At 47.3% G+C, this 11,556-nt stretch overlaps 1 non-coding gene across 1 annotated transcript; it reads left to right on the forward strand.

Moving 5' to 3' along the window:
- The first annotated feature begins 10,784 nt into the window (after nucleotides 1–10,784).
- Nucleotides 10,785–10,866, forward strand: TRNAS-UGA (transfer RNA serine (anticodon UGA)). Its single transcript has one exon. It is a non-coding gene; the product is annotated as a tRNA-Ser (tRNA).
- Nucleotides 10,867–11,556: the final 690 nt, after the last annotated feature.

Consider the following 11,556-nt stretch of genomic DNA (forward strand, 5'->3'; position numbering starts at 1 on the left):
TTCTGGCTACAAAAGTGCCATGCAAACACCTGTTCTCACTTTCAGGTGATGTAAATAAGAAGCAGGCAGTATTATGTCCCATAAATGTAAACAAACTTGTTTGTCTTGGCAATTGGCTGAACAAGAAGTAGGACTGAATGGACTTGTAGGCTCTAAAGTTTTACATTGTTTTGTTTTTTGAGTGCTTTATGTAACAAAAAAAATCTATATTTGTAAGTTGCACTTTCATGATAAAGAGATTGCTCTTCAGTACTTGTATCAGGTGAATTGAAAAATACAATTTCTTTGTTTATCATTTTTACAGTGCCAATATTTGTAATAAAAAATAATATAATAAAGTGAACAGTGCACACTTTGTATTCTGCATTGTAATTGAAATCAATACATTTGAAAATATAGAAAAATATCCAAAAATATTTAATAAATGTCAATTAACAGTGCGATTAATCGCGATTCATTTTTTTTGAGTTAATCGTGTGAGTTAACTGTGATTAATTGAGAGCCCTAAATAAAATTCAATAGTAATGAGTGAAGCAGGTTTGAACGGCTCAGAGGATAATGCAATGGGAGAATCTCTTGTCTTGATTCTGAGTCATCACATTTAACCTGCTCTGGAATTTCTAGTTATATGAAATTAGAAACTTAATTTCTAGTTATGTGAATCTTATACCTCTGTGATGGTTTTTTTGTTTGTTTGTTTGTTTGTTTGTTTGTTTTTGAGGGTCATTTGGTCATATAACCGGATGTTAGTTTGATTTGCCAGACTATAGCTTAGATTTTGGGGGGAATTTTATTGGGGAATTCGTATTTTATTTTTGCTTTTCCCCTACCCCTTCCATAATGACATGGAGAAACTTCAAGTTCAGTTCAGTCAACAGGAGATAATACTGCAAGCTATTGGACGTGTTACTAACTGTTTTTATATCTCCCATCTGAAATGATGAACAACAGCACACCCCAAATTGTGAAACTAACTGAAATAACTGAATACAATCACAGTGTTGTTCAATTATTTAAGGTCAATATTGTCTCAGATGATCTGGGGAGAGAATTCCACAATAAGTGACTAGGAACTGGGCAAAAGGCCCATGTATTTGTTTCCCAAGGCAGTTGTGACCCAGGCTCTTGTGACAGACTATACCCCTGTGTTCACACCCTACACATTAATGCAGTAATTTTTGTACAAGGCATGTCTTCTCGGATACCATTTAAAATTCATCATTTGCTAATCAACAATATCATGGCAAAATACACATATCAGTGTTATATGTGAAGTAATAAAAACAAGCTGAAATCGTGCCTAATAGAATGCTACTGTGACGAAGTGGGACTGTACTTAATATTTTCCTCAGTTTCCCCTATGCAGTTCTTAAGTATCTAGGTGGTGGGATAAGGGTGTCTGGTTGCTGCAGAGCAAAGGGCCAATGTACATAAATGCCCGACACGCTGTCTCCTAGCAACTGATGGCCTGGGCCCCTCCTCTGCAAAGATGCCAGCTGAAGGTGTTGGAGACAAAGGGATCAGGTGACCTCCTGGCCTGGGAAAGAGACAAAGCCCAGAGAAGGAGGGGCTGGGCGGGAGTTTGGAGCTAGCTGGGGACTGGAAGGGAGGGCAGACGGGGTCTGCCTCGCTGGGCCCCAGAATGGACCCGGCGGAGGGGTCCCATTCGCTGGACCTACAAGCTCTGTTTTAGACCGTGTTCCTGTCATCTAATAAACCTCTGTTTTACTGGCTGGCCAAGAGTCATGTCTGAATGCGAAGTGGGGGGTGCAGAACCCTTTGGCTTCCCCAGGACCCTGCCTGGGCGGACTCGCTGTGGGAAGCGCATGGAGGGGCATATGCTGAATGCTCCCAGGAGAGACCCAGGAGGTGAAGCCGTGTGAGCTTCTTGCCCTGAAGACGGTCTGCTCCGAGGGAGAGGAGGCTCCCCAAAGTCCTGACTGGCTTTGTGGGGAGCAGTTCCAGATCATCGCCCGGGGACTCCGTGACAGCTACCCAGATAAATCTGGGGAGTGGTCAAAAACAGTTCCTCAGAGACAAAGGGCAATTGATGCCTCAGCCAGATGTAAAGAAGGCTGATGGACCATTACCTGCTAAGTGCCCATTCTTTGGCAGGAAAGGTGGCAGGAGCAAAAAAAACAGTATGGAGTTCCCTTCCACATAGATTGCCTGTAGCCTTGCTTCCAGCTGGAAATGCTTCTCAAAGTGGGGACAGGGCTATAAAAAGAAAGGGCAGATACCCCCAAAACATCCCTTGCTTCTCCTACCCATTGCATTCTCTGCATCTGAGATGACAAAATGACACCACCATTGAGCTTTGATGGAGGGGTCCTGACCGAAAGAGTTTGGTCAGTAAGACTACTGAAGCATCTGCTGAGAAAAATCTGCTTTGAAACTGAGATAATTTCTTAGGAATATGTTAGTAAGTATTTTATCTTTATTTTTCTTGAAACCATTGATGACTTTTATGCCTCATTTCCTGTACTCTCATAAAATCCTTCTTTGTGGTTATTAAACTTCTTTTCTGTTTTATATAAGCCAGTGTATTTAAACTGAAGTTTCTGAATCGCTATTTGAAATAATAAACTGACAGATTATTCTCTTAAAGGTTTATTGGTCTTCAAATATTGTGTGCTGTCCAGGAGAGAGCTGGGCAGTACAGGACATACATTTCTGGGGGAAATCTGGGACTGGGAGTGTGTTGGGGGGTTACCGTGCAGTATAACCAAGGTTGGGGAGAGGCAGAGTGAAATCCCAAGTGTGGCTGGCAGGCTACAGTTACACACACTCAGGGTGAGTCTTTCATGCTGGAAGGCTATTTGTGAGTGGCCTAGGTGGGATCTATTTCATCAAGTCATTGTAAGGCACCCAGGGTTTGAGGGCAGGGGTGACACAGCTGCTCATTAGTCTGGATTGTATCCTGGTATGTCACAGTTTTACAGGAGACCATCCCTGCCCATCCTGGCTAATAGCCATTGATGGACCTATCCTCCATGAATTTATCTGGTTGTTTTTTAACCCTGTTATAGTCTTGGCCTTCACAACATCCTCTGGCAAGGAGTTCCACAGGTTGACTGTGCGTTGTGTGAGAAAATACTTCCTTTTGTTTGTTTTAAATCTGCTGCCTATTAATTTCATTTGGTGATCCCTAGTTCTTCTGTTATGAGTAAATAACACTTCCTTATTTACTTTCTTCACACCAGTCATGATGCCTATAAACTTTTATCATATCCCCCCTTAGTCATCTCTTTTCCAAGCTGAAAAGTCCCAGTCTATTAATCTTTCCTCATACGGCAGCCATTCCATACCCCTAATCATTTTTGTTGCCCTTTTCTGAACCTGTTCCAATTCCGATATATCTTTTTTGAGATGGGGTGACCAGAACTGCATGCAGTATTCAAGATGTGGGCCTACCATGGATTTATATACAGGCAATATGATATCTGAGATAGAGAAGGATGTGATGGGGTCATGGGTGGTGGGTGGAGCCCTCCTTTGGGGATGTTAGCCCCCGGCTCTACCCCCTTTGGCCCACGGCCCCCCCACTTGGCCAGAGTCCTAAGCCCCCCCAGCTGAGTTCCCCCCTTCTCTGCAAAGCAAAGATGCATAATGTGTAACTAGATGTCCTGGGTACTTTTTAAGAATGGCAATGGATGCATGTGGAAATAGATACTTTTTTTTTTTTTTTGGCCACCCATTATTTTTATGGGAAGTGAAAACCCTTTTCCCTTTTGAGGAATCCAGCTATTGCAACTCAGCCTTTTAACCATCAAGCCAGGCTATGGAAACCCCCTCCAAACTGTCCTTGGTTTTCTTTCATTTTTTAGTTCTTTGGGGTTCACATCTCCAGATTGCAGGTGGTTCACAACAACCAATACGTTAAGAAAACGTCTGGGTTATGTGGGACTTTTCCAAACTGCCACTAACGCAAAGTCTGCCTCACTTGAAATGGATCGGGCCATGTTGTCTGTAATCAAGGCATACTTCACACATGATTTGCCCCGAGACTTCAGGGGAGTGACCATAATGTGGGGTGAGCTGAAATCGTCAACCACAAAGCCCAAGGTAAAAGTGGAAACCCTTTTGTGCCAGCACCTGTCTAAGAAAGCTGGACATTCCAGGACCCCGAAACTGATCCCTCTGGGAAAGGAAGTCATCACATCAACAACAGGCTGTGCCAGCCTTGACCTGTCTCCTACTACCTGAAAAAGCTTGTGAATATGGCGTACTGAGCCTGCGACCCCATCGCCTGAGTCCTTGACTGCACCTCTAGCTCCTACTCCATGTGAGTCCAAAGAGCTGCAGAATCACTTGTCAATTTCAATATGATATTGTTACTTTTTCCATCTTTGTGTTTATCAAGTGGAATATATCCCAACCCTTATATTCTATTACGGTGTTACAATGGGGCTCAGCGCGTGCACGTGTGTATGAAACCTGTCACATCCAGGCAGGAAAGGAGCTAAAAAGAATAAGCCCCAAACCTGAGTAATTCTAAAGTGCTGCCCTACAAAATGATTGAATATGTGCTCCTTGGTCTGTGAAAGTGTACAAAGACCCTAAGCTGTCAGGTATGGTAGGGTAGGCCCTGGCTGCCAGCTAGATAATAACAAGCTAGCAAAGTGATTCCAGTCTTCAACTCTGAGAAAGAAAACAATAAAAATCCCCTTTGGCCAGGGATCCTTTAACCCAAGAAAATCCTAAACCCGGCTTGGGAGGGGACATTAAATGTTCAAGAAGTCTACTTGTATCTGAAGCAGGAGCCCTCTTGGCTGCTCTTGGGGCTTCTTTCACCATAAATCACACAGCGTCTCGCTCACACACTGCCCGTGGCTGAGATCTCCCTGGGATTTTAACTTTGCACCCCGAGGGCTCCACGGCATGTTCATTCATTCCAAAATTGTAGAAGCAGGATGACCAGGCAGAATCAACTGTCCTGGGCAACCCTTCCCCTTTGCCAGGAGGGAATCTGTCTTTCTCTCAAACAGAGCAAGCGGGAAGCTTGGATCCCATTGTGAGTCGGCCAGAGTTCAGGTGGCTGGCTCGGGGGTTTTGCTTTGGAGCATGGCCTTCCCATCTGCCCTGGCAAAAGCAGGAAGCAAAGGAAATGTCATTCTCCTGTGAGTGACTTTTTGCCACCTCTCTCCCGAGTGTCTGTATTGAAGGGAGACCAAGAAAAGCCCACTGAATTCTCAGGAAGAAGTTAGGTGATTTCTTCCCCCTCCCAGACCCCTAGTCTCTGCAAGACCCTTTGGCTCTATGATTAATTGCTCCCCATTGGTCTGAATTTCTTCTAATGACAAACTCTAGTTTTTCTCCCTCCAGAGTTTAGAGTCACTGGGTTTAGGATTTGACGAGTAACAGCCATTCTGTCTGCCTCACATACAGACGAGGAAGTTCTCCTTCACCACACGCCCTGCCCATGTGTCTGTCCACCCACTGTCCTTCCACTGCCAGTCTCCTTGGATCCCTTCACAGGGAGGAGGGTTTAATGCCCAGATCTGTGGGCTATAGGCTTTGAAAGTCTGACTTCCATTTTAAAAACCCAAGATGAGCCAGGCAAGCCCCAGCCCCTTCTGCCCCCTCCTTGGTGGGCAACTCAGCTGGGCCCAGAACCCTCCCCCACCTAACATCACAAACAGACTGTGGGTTTTCCTGGCATCTAAATAAGTAGACACTGACCCACTGTCCTAGGGACCTGGTCTGAGCCTGCCAGCCCCTTTGAGAGAGGAGCTACCCCCAGATCCTTCCGGGTTTTCTGAATGTAAGGGTCACCCGGCCCAGGGGGCCAAACAGCCTGTGTCTCTGAGACAAGCTAGTCTGGGGCTGCCTGGCTGAGGAAGGAGAAATGCAGAGGGCTTACTGCAGAAGAGAGGCTGCGTGAGGAGTGTTTGTGCTCATCACACATCCAGCAACGACCCATTGCGCTGCTAGTTGTTGGTAAGACACAGCAGCCCTTTTCTCCCGCCCAGAGACTCACACACAGAAAAGGCAGCTGGGCATTTTTCATGTCCTTTCCTATAGTTTCAAAGAGCGCAACCTGAACCAAGAGACATTGCACTCTATGGAGGCGACCTGAACTTACAAAACCACTGACAGAACTTTTAGCCTGAACAGGGAAGTTAGCTGTTAAATGGGACATCAGGAAAATAGGGAAGTTGCTGCTGCTGGAGATAAACAAGTTTACACCGGTTGAGGATCTGGCCCATTTACTCCAATGGAGCCAGGTGAGTAACATTATTGTCTTTTCCCCAATACTGGCCGCAGCCCCAAACAGCTGCTGCTGCCCCTCGGTCCCAGCTGTGAGGGGTGTGACACCCTTTTATTCTGCATTGCCTGATTTCCATACATCTGAGGGACTTCAGCTGCCCTCTGTCCCAAGGGATGCTCCACGCCCAATCCAGCTCCTACCTCTCCAAGGCGCTCTTCTGCTAGGAGAGGATCATTGCAGAGGGCTGGGTCCTTGTTTGCCTGTTCTCTCTAGCTAGCATGATGCAGGCTGCCTAGACCTGGGGTGTCTGAGCACTAGAGCCCTGGAGGAGCCGCTCATTCACCTACCCCTCATTTGGTCTCATCTTTCATTTAATCCAGTCTTTTTTCTATCCATCACCATCCCCCTGCCAGGTATTAGTCACTAGGCCACACTGCCCTGTATCTGGGGGGCTGCTATATGGACTCTGGTCACTACACCACACTGCCCTGTAGCTGGGGGCTGCTATATGGACTCTGGATGCTAGTTTGTGCTGCTCTGAACACAAGGGCCGCGGTGGTGACTCTGGCCACTAGGCCATGCTGCCCTGTACCTGAGGGCTGCCGCTTAGTGCCTTACCCCTGAATCTCATTGTGGCGAGACCCAATACAGTCCGGTCGGCTGTAACTGTGGTAGCAGCATGCCCGCTGCCCACCCCGACAAGGGACGAGGCGTGCATACCTGGGCAATGACCAGGCCCTGTTGAAAGGCCTCATGGGGAGGACAGTGCTGAGAGTAGCCCCTCTTCACCCAACTTTTCCTTGCCTTCAGATCCTGGCCGAAGCGGAGAACAGCAGCTCCGGGGCTGCAGGCGGGCAGGGCGCTGAGCTCTGCTTGGCTGGCTGCTGCCACAAGGACTAAGCAGGCTGGTCAGTACCATGGGCTGAGGCTGTTCCCAGGGCCTGTAAGGGGGGGGGCAGGGTCTGAGCAAGGGGTGGAAATTGGCAGGCGGAGCAAGAGTGTGTGTGTGAAGCAGCTGGAGGCCAGGGCAGGAGCGAGGCTGAGGGGCACAATCAGGGATGGGGGGGGACTCAGGGTAGTGACAGTGAAGCCCCGTGTCTGAGTGTTATGACCCTGTGTGGTGCTGCCATTCACCTTCTCCTGTGGTCTCATCTTTCATTGAATCCAGCATTTTTTCACCTGTCATCATCCCAGAGGTGTCCCACATGCCTCAGATACAGAGTGTCCCTCCTAGAGACGCCGAGGACTGGAACTGATTTCAGCTGCTGGACAGCTCTGCTCGGTTTTTATACATTTGCACAGGAAAATGCTGAGTGTTTAAATTCATTTCAAGCCCCCCCCTCCCCCCTTCAGCGAAATCCTGAACACACTGGAGATGGGTCTGGAAATCGATTTTCATTCAAAAAAGTTTTTAAAGGGGATCACTTGGATTGGAACTAGGAACTCATTACCCTGCAGGTAAATATTCAACTAGGCAGCTGTACTCTCAACAAAGAATGCCCTGTACAGCCCAGAGCAGGAACAGCTTTGAACCTGGGGGTTAGTAAACTTTATCTCTATACAAACACCACAGCTTACAAAATCCCCACCCCCCGCTCTGTGTCACCAGAGCACAACAACTCTCCTTGGAGCACACACGGCTCCCCAGCTCCATGCCCGTCAGCTTCTCCAGCATTGCTCCAATCCCTGAAAGGGACAGGGCACCGGTAACTAGAACCCCTTCATCCCCATAGAATTAATGCCCAAATAATTCCATTTCGACCAGAAATGCAGAGCTCCTCTGAGCGTCAGCCCTGTTCCTGTGTAGCTCCCCAGCAGTGAGTGTGGCCTATAATGCAGAGGCCACGTTTTTATAGTTTGAGCATTTGTAGTTCTCTATTGTCTCTCATATGGCAGACCTGGTTTTCATTCATGGCCAGTGAAGAGCTGAGTATTATTGTCCAATGTAGAAGTGACAGAATTTAAACTAGGAAGAAGGGTCAATTTTCCCATCATTTCACCCCTTTACATCCAAACACACTGACTTTCTGAATGACCCATCCTCGTTCAACCAGAAGATGTTGGGAGGGATGTAGGAGTCACTGGGGGAATTCTCTGGGCTCTGTTACAAATTGGGTCAGAGCGAATGTACATAGTGATCTAGTCTGGCTGTAAAATCTATGAACCAACACCAAATACGGTGTTAAATTAATTCTCAAAATGGCTGTTCCCCATCCAGACCCCAGCAAAGGGCTCTCCAAGGAAGGGGGCTGTTCAGGAAGGAAAGAAGGAAGATGTCCTCCTCTCCCTGGAGGAATTGGGCTCTGTGCTTTGGACAGGAAGGAGGGGAAGGAAATGGCCACACGATGGCACCAGAGCCGGAACGATGGCACTAAGAAATGAAACACAACAGGTTGCTTCTGTGCACATTGATTCTGGACAGTGAAGGACCCTGACTCCTGTATCATGAAAAGCCAAAACGCTGTTTCTTTCTACGGCAGGGAAGAGCAGGAGAGAAGAGTTGCAATAACTGCTGCCCGGTTACTGGTGAATTCTTTCATATTATAAAGAAAATTGTAACAAAATTGATCTGAACTTGAGCTGCCTGTTATTAAAAGCTGGTTCCCCGGTTCAGTTCCAATGGCTCTGCTAGAAACACCCCCAGGTCCCTGCTCACCCCAGCGGGAGCAAAAGAGAACCCCCCAGTGGGCGCTGCCCTTAGCTCCAGGCTGCTGTCGCGGGGGTGGGGGAGGGGACTGATTGTTCGGTGCTGAGGAGGGAGCCAGTATAGGCCTCTGGTGTCTGCTCCTAGCATCTGCCCAGCTCAGTCTGTCCTCTGCCTCCGCTGCTGCCCCCTCCACGCTCCAGAGTCAAACCTGCAGGGCCCCCAGGGGACAGAGGCTCGGGCAGGGCAGCAGCCTGGGTTGGGCTGGGGAGATGCTGGGAGGTCTCGTTCCCCCACAACTGGCCTGGCTCCCTTCTCAACAGCAAACCAATCAATTCCACCCCCATCCCCGGAAACATCAGCCTGGAGCTAAGGGCAGCACGGGACGACTCCCTTTAGTTCCCACCAAGGCATGAGGGAACCCAGGGCGTTTCTGACCTGGGGAAACCAGCCGTTAATAACAGGCAGCTCAAGTTGAAGCTAAGTGTTTTTAACACTTTTTACAACACTAAATATCCCTTGAATCCTAGTGTCACCATCCATTAAATTGCTTCAGCCTGGTAGTTTCCCGGAGTGCAAAACTAAACATCTCTTCAAATACAAGGGAGTGGAGATCAGTCAATGTTCAGAGTCATCCCACATAAAAGAACCATGTTGTGGTTCATGCTGGCCCCATCCTGTGCCCTTCACCTTTCCCTCCTCTCCCTTAAAAGTTTTGGTATTTTGCATAGAAACTTTCTTCCCTCAAGAGAGACCTGGGAACCAGGGCTGCCAGCCAAACACCTTTAAGAGGAGGCATCCCTCTCCCTGTCAAAAAAAGATCTTCCGCCTTCAGTTCAGTGACAGCCTGAATTGTTCCTTATCCCAGCAGAGCCGGAGGATTGAAAACAGCAAAATCAAACCCCTGTGTAGCTCACAGGAATGAACACAAACACTCCCTGGTATCTGAGGAGATGTTTAGTTTTACCCTTGGTCAACTACAAGGCCAAAGGGAAAGGAGGTGGTGCCAGATATAAAGAGTGAAACACGACACATCATAGTTATGCCCATAGTGACTGCAAAATCGTTGTATATATTTCTTATTATCATCAGTGTATTGTTTTCTCTGGAGTTTAGACCTTGACCAAGAAATTTCTTTCTTGATAAAATAATCGACTACCCCTGGTGAAGGCAATGGACTTGACACCCACTGGGGTGTCCCTACACAGGTACAAGTACTAACAACAATGGCTGTCTTTTAGACATAGTTTTTAATCAGGGCAATAAATTGATACAAACCCGTTAAATCATTTCTCAGCCCGAGTCCTTCACCTACATTCCTTAGGGCATTGGGCCACCATGTGGATGCTTAATTTCCCACCTCAATTTCACACAGAGACACAATTTCCTTTGCACAGATCCATGGACAGCAAAACCTCCCTGTGTCTCTGGTCTGAGGCAGGGTGTTCGATTCCAGTGAACCTTCTCTCCTGCAATGGTGATGGTCAGACAGAGGGGACGTGGTACCTGCATCCCTGACTGGGAGATATTGGCTCGGCTTGTTCTTTCTGCTGCTGTTGTTAGTCCATGAAACATCAAGGGTGGAATGCAAGGCTGAGTTCACGCACTAACCCCCTGAAATATTTCAGTGCCCCAGAGAAATCCTGCCCCCTGCTATTGGGATGCTGGGCTGGAGATTTGAATGGAAAAGGGACTGTCTGAATTGTCAGAGTGGGGAATGAACAACAATCTACAGCAATGTCGTTAACACAAACACACTCTATCCTCCTCCAGCCGGAAGGGAAATGGGCAGGAATTCTCGCTGTTCAGCCAAGGAGTCACTTACACTGACGCACAGCCGTGAGTGTGCTGAGGAAGCTGGTGTGAGCAATTTGAAATGACAATTCAGTGACAGCAGAATCATCATGTAGTAAAACAGCTGTATGTCAGGTAGTTGTGGCCGAGTGGTTAAGGCGATGGACTTGAAATCCATTGGGGTTGCCCCGCGCAGGTTCAAATCCTGCCAACTATGGAAGCACTTGAGTGTTATCATTATTGTAGTCTTAGTGCCTGAGCAGCCACAGTGCAAACTGGAGCCAGATCTAGTTTCACTCTGTCTACATTTAAAATGCTGCTGTGACGCTGCGATAACACTTTGGAGTAGACAGTCTGGAGGGTATCAAGTATCAGACAGTCTGGAGGGGTTTTCCCATCCCTGTAATAGTTGCACTGACAGAACAATTCTTCCTTTTATTTAGCACTATCTAACCAGGGCTTAGGTCACCTTAACTATGTGGTTTGGGGGTGTGGATTTTTCACACCCTGAGAGACGTCGCTCTGCCAGTGAAGTGCCCAGCGTCCACCAGCCCTTAGATCCCCCTTGGTATTTCAATGCAGGCACTGACCTGTGCGAGGAAAACATCAGCTCACAAAGACAGAGACTGAATTCCCCACATTTAATCTCTCTGCACTTTCCAGAAAGTCACAAAATTCAATTCATTCTTGCTAGGACAGAGAAAAAATAAGTGACACTAAGTTTTTGGCTTGGTTAAATAAAGTTAAGTGTTTAATTAATAGAGTAAATCTATGTCCTGATCCCTCTAAATAACACCAGAACATGAAATAAGAACAGAGACAAATCTTGTCAGTGACGACTAATTTCGCAAATGATCTTCCAATTATTAATTTCCACGCCGCCCCCAGTGGAGGTCTGGGCACCTCC

The sequence above is a fragment of the Malaclemys terrapin genome, chromosome 15, assembly GCF_027887155.1.
Source record: "Malaclemys terrapin pileata isolate rMalTer1 chromosome 15, rMalTer1.hap1, whole genome shotgun sequence".
Taxonomy (NCBI): Eukaryota; Metazoa; Chordata; order Testudines; family Emydidae; genus Malaclemys; species Malaclemys terrapin.